At 33.6% G+C, this 6,064-nt stretch overlaps 1 long non-coding RNA gene across 1 annotated transcript; it reads right to left on the bottom strand.

The window, feature by feature from the left end:
- Positions 1 to 3,803: 3,803 nt before the first annotated feature.
- LOC138316924 (uncharacterized) lies at positions 3,804 to 5,487 on the bottom strand. The gene is made up of 3 exons (XR_011207682.1): positions 5,341 to 5,487; positions 4,433 to 4,597; positions 3,804 to 3,897 (listed from the first exon to the last, which is right to left on the bottom strand). It is a non-coding gene; the product is annotated as an uncharacterized lncRNA (long non-coding RNA).
- Positions 5,488 to 6,064: the final 577 nt, after the last annotated feature.

Consider the following 6,064-nt stretch of genomic DNA (forward strand, 5'->3'; position numbering starts at 1 on the left):
TTATAGGACTTTAATTATATCAAACAAACAAACAAACAGTTATCTACATTCAATCTACATATAGATTTTGCACACATTTCACTGTACTTGGCCTCATTATAAGGAAGTATCTCCAAGGGACACAACGAGTGATTTTCTTGCCATTCATTTGAAAATTGGCCTTCCAAGACCCTATTGCATAAGCAAAACCATCAAAAATCTTTAGAAATGGAATGTGATCCTTCGCATTTCTTCGTAGTCCATAGTTAGATTTTTAACATATCCTTGAGGATGGTCACAGATTTCATCAAATGTCAAGTGTTGCACAATAGCTGCTGATCCAACCCAATGCCTTGTGCCACCATGGTGCCCTTCCCTCTCATGTCGAAATCCCTTCTTGAAATTGACATTATCTCCAATAAGACGGAAACTTTTTCCACCAGCTACTGCTAACTGTATTTCTTGAAATCATGGTGACTCTAGTTTTGCAATCTCCTTCATCACTAATTCATAACCCATTGTGATTCCAAGTGCTTGAAGCCTGTCAAATACCTACAAGTTGAGATTTATAGTTAAATAATTGCATAGATGTAGGTTACAAATAGAAATATTCTTAACATAATATTGAGTAAACATATCTAAGCAGATACATAGCACTGGTCCTAATAATAAGTTAGAATTACAAATATTTATTTAGTAATAACATTCAAAGATTTGGGCTTTGTGCATGAATTGCATGTTTAAAATGAGAAACATGTTGTTAATTTTAGTAATATCTTGCACAACTTCATTTGTCAGAATCCATGATTATAAACAATCTTCTTAAAGATGCCCCACCGCTGACAAATAGTATTTTTTCACTATCAAAAACAGGACCAGACGATTAAGTATTTTTCTTCAGTTACAAAAGTTACTTACTTTACACCGTTACCATCACTGAAGAGTTTGAGCTTTTAATTTGATTTCAAGTTAAAAATATGAAAAATAATTAATTGCATCCCGAAAAAATTCCATGGTACTATATCCTATATGGAATGAAGTACTGATTGCGCTTGCACAGAAGGTAAAATAAATTATCTTTTATTATTTGTTGTGTTAATTAGTCCTATATTTACATAATTAATCGCCAATTATTGTTTAAATGATGAATATCATTTATGCTCTGTCGGCGGTGGAGCATCTTTAAGTAATAAAAAGTAAGTGACTAAGGGACTAATTACAATTTGATGCCTCCAATAACATCTTGTAAATAACAGTAACACTGTTTATGAAAACCAAACAACAGGTCTCATTTACAAAATTATTTGAACAGTCAATTATCTCATTACAATTGTGAAGTAACAGTTAGTATAAACAATAGTAAGAACAAACAAAGAAACTAAATCAATGAAAATGCATCCAGTTCACAATACCAGGTGTCTTAATTTGTTAACCTTTATAAGTTCCTTACCCTTTCAGGAATTAACCATAAAACATGGTTCAACAATGGAAATATAATTGAAACCAAGTAATATGATTAGTATTGCTCAGCCTCCAGATAATCAGGTCAAATGGTCACATTGCACCAACATCATCCAGCTGTAGATTTCTGTGTGATAACTGCAGAGTTTTATTAGGCAGTTCAAATGCATAATTCAAGAAATCTTCTTCAATGGACATTTTATGTCAAATATCAAGTTTGTCAAGTTTGATGTCAATGTCAAAATTTATAATAACTATGTCTTCGTCATAATTAACACAAACATTTCATTGCAACATGCTTAATATTGTTTAAATAAAAATAAACAAGCTGTTATCAGTGTAATACAAGTGATAAATTTTTCACATGTATCACACTGATGTTTTGATTGATGCTTAAATCCATGTTAGAAGGTTTTTAAGGTTTGAGAAGTGCAATATGATGAAATTGAATTATAATAAAATGATAATGAATTTGAATTACATGAATATGATAATGAACAGTTTCTAATTTTGTTGACATTGTCATGATAACACTGTTTTGTTACCAACTGATATTTTAAATATCAAACAACATTCCTGCAGCCAACATGCATAATAATATACAAAGCTTTCCTATTAACTATTAAGTGCCTACTTCAAAAATAAATAATAATGTGTATAAAATAGCTACAAGTATATTTATGTAAATTAGATATGCTCCGATCCCCCCTTTCTCATTTGCTATTACACTGTCACGTAAAGGGCGATATTTAGCATATTGACTGGATGCTTCCATTTTTAGAATCAATATTCCCTATTGTGACGTCCACCCAAGTCGATATTGTGATTATGAAGTCGCAATACCCTGACATCGAGGTCACGATGTAGTGAAGTTAAGCCATTTCTATATAACTTAGCACGAAGCCAACATTTAAAATAATAATCATATTTAATATACATATTAAGGACCTTTGTTTCGGTTCATATACCCTTGCAGAATTTTATCTACTCAGGTGATATAACACCATATGTACCTCAACAAAGGTCCATAATTGATAGATAGATATATAATGGAAACAAAATCATGAAATACTTCATCCTTATGGAGAAATGAGAAGACATGAAAAATTCAAATTTCATCCATCCTTATGGAGAATGTGTGGTCGAATGTGAGATATCTTGATTCGGAGCAAGCTCAATTCTGGATGAAAGCACTGTTTAAAATCAAGTTTTGGGAAAAAAAGGTGTTGCCCATTCAAATCAAACCAGTATGTTTATCGCTGGTTGGGGTTCTATGGTCTTTCTCTCTGTACGGTTCATTTGGCAAAACTCATATCAACGCTTATTCATTACTTCTTAGATTTTTTGGGTCTTAGGGGCCACGACACTTTGGTGCGACTGGGGTGGGGCCATCAACAGTTTCCGTTAATTATCCCAGGTTCCTCTAATAATTTCGGCATCACCTTTTTTTCTCATGTGAAAGGGAATACTTATGTTGAGGTTGTGTTTTGGTTTTGGCTCTTCCTCATTAACGTGTATCTTTACTTGGACATCTTTTTTCTGCCAATCCTTCGACCTCTCTGGTATTCCTTCTCTCATTGAGGTCAGTCTCAGAATGAAACAACAGAGATGGTTGGAATAATTGATAGGGCTATGGTGTGTGGTAACAAAAAGTGAAACCAAAGTTTCCTCATTTGTGTTCACCTATATCAATAGGTCACCAGATCCATATGGGTATAAAAATAGGCCCTTACTCTTCATTGATGGAATTTTTTTCATCCTGTCCATCGGATACCGTGTATGATAACAGCAGCTTTGGTTGTCCAGCAGAATACATATTATCATCGAGCCTGAAATTGGTGGTTTTGCACTCTTTTTTCACATTTTATGATATGGTTCAGTTTTTGGCAAATTTGTAACATTTCTTACCTTTGCTGGACATTGTCCTTGATGGGGATAGCTTCCTCACATCGAATATCTATTGGATATCCATTACCATGATTTTGCTTCGTGAATGCTGGGTTATGCTGGTTCCTTCTATTTTGGCAATACTTTCTTAATGATATCAGGAATTCCTAGTTTGGATGTTGGTATCGCCACTGCAAGTAGTCTCAGCAAGCAGAGGACAATCTTTTAGAAGTTCATGGCAAATTGGATTTCATGAAAACTGTCTCAAGTTTATGTGTCGCGGATAGAGATTTCCACCTTTCACCGCCCTTTGCGCACGCAATTTGTTCAATGTCCCATATGAAATGTAACCCCACAGCCTTTTTCAAAGAATTCATTTTCATGATAGTGTTTGCCATAGTCTCCGTCTCCGTGTCGCAATACAATAGGTAATGTACCAAAGAGGGTTTCTCCTCACATGTGATGTTGGCAAATGAGTCTGTACACGACAAATTTAGAGCGGTTGTTACCATGGGATCATTATGTGGATCATACGCTTTCGAAAAGTATGACCATTCTCGTTCCACATTCCTGAAAGAAAAATCATACAACTGTCGATGAAAATCCGCTTAATAAATCAGACCCCGATTTCGCAAACCAAACCTTAGTCCACTTTTCGCTTGTGTTACATAAGGAGAAAAACTGAGTTATTTACTGAAGTCTGAACTTTAGTTTCGAGAAGTCGGGGCCTGGACTGTGTAAGCCATTGCTCATCTTCATAATGACAAAAGTCATAATGTTGAGAGAGAGAAATAATGAAAGAAAGCAAAATAAAACCCTGTATGTTCAAACACGTAGACTACATAATACATACAAATAATTAGAAAATGATATTACAAAATACACATTGGAAAGACTAAGACCATGGCCACTAACTGTACATTCATATAACGCATAATTTAAAATGATTGAAATTGATTGGTTGTAAACATAACTTTTCATTTGGTATATAAACAAACTGTCAATGTTTACATATAAATATATATCCTATTAATTAGTTTAAAAGGAAATTATTGGAAACCATCTGTCATATCACAAGATTCTCCCTTGGGTTTAATTTCTGTACCTGATATTGATTATTGGTAGAGACGGAGTTGTCCGAGTTTGTTGTGTTGTTGTAATGTTGTGGTGTTGCCTGTACTGCATCATCACACATGACTGATGAATGGAGGTTGAGATGTTTCAAAGTTTAGCGACTTAGTCCGCTTGTATAATATTCAGCATGCATCCCCTGAAATATTGAATATGAAGAAACAAATATTAATCAAAACTAACATGTGGAAACACAGGGACCTGACAATTTTTTACCTACATATACATATACCGTTGCTTAAACATTTTGTGTCAGGTCCCTGTGTATAGAACAGATATTAAAACAAATAAAGAAAACTACATCTATATCAATGGCTTTGTATCAAACAACACAAAATTGTCAACCTACGAGTTATTCTAAATGGTGGGACATTATAATTGTTAAATTGTTCTAAATATATCAAGGTTTGAGAGAATAATACTACAAGGATAAGAATGATAGGGATGTTCTATTATCAGGATCACAAACTATTGTCAAGCTTTGTGTATGTTTGTGTCTGTAATGTCTTGTCATGACATGGGATGAGAAGTGTGTGTGTATGTCTTAACATATGTAGGAGAATGATGTTGAATTAATAATATAGATGACACCAAGTAAAGTACATGAACTTTGGTATATTGACTCTATACTTTTTGTTTGTTATTGTTAAATTAGAATGATACTTTTCCGTGTAAAGAAAAGCATCCAGATAATGTGAATCAATATTTTTTATGATATACATGTACACGTTTAGAAAAAACTTTTGGAATACATTAATATTTTTCCTGAAAAGCATGCATATGGTTAGTACTTGCAGTAAAATTACTATTTTGAGGTACCTGCATGCATACTGATGCTTTTCAAATGTATTTAGACTTTAGAGTCATTTATTATGAAATTACCTGATTTGAATCCTCCATTATCATTGATATAGCTTGCACATCTGTTCCAGTAATTATTGACACCATCACTTGGTATGGGATTTTTCCCCAACAAAACATTTGAGTGCTGCTTTCTCACCAGTCAGCCCATTTCTTTTTATTAATCTCAATCAACTGAAAATAGGAATACATATTATATACAAATACAATGTATATCACCAATACAATAGGTATTCTGGTCGTACAGTGGTAATATAATCCTTAATAAAGTTAACCATGACGGCAGGACTAACCAATTATGGTAAACCCTAATGGGGATCACCTTTCTGACATGGAATGGACATCTTTCATCCACTCAGCTGCAGAATCACATTATTGTTAATATATTTGCTGTCATTCCAAACTATTTCATTAAATGAAATAATCCTGTATATTTTTGGTACTTTCAATTGGATAAGTAGCAAATGCTAATTAAGGACTTGAAATGCTAATTGAATGAAAGCTGAAATACAACCCGAAGAAACCCAATGACCAGCGGTCAACACCTTGCAACTGCCTCACATGGGATTCAAACCAGAAATATTTGATATACATACTGTAAATGTTTCTGTTCTAACCAAGCGAAAGATTGTGACAAGTTGTGAACATCTTAATGACACCACGGTATATCAATTTAAGCACCAAATAAATGATTGATTATGTGTAATTAGGATCATTATTATCCTTGATTTCACATTTGCCGTAA

This window comes from Argopecten irradians, chromosome 2 (genome assembly GCF_041381155.1).
Source record: "Argopecten irradians isolate NY chromosome 2, Ai_NY, whole genome shotgun sequence".
NCBI lineage: Eukaryota > Metazoa > Mollusca > Bivalvia > Pectinida > Pectinidae > Argopecten > Argopecten irradians.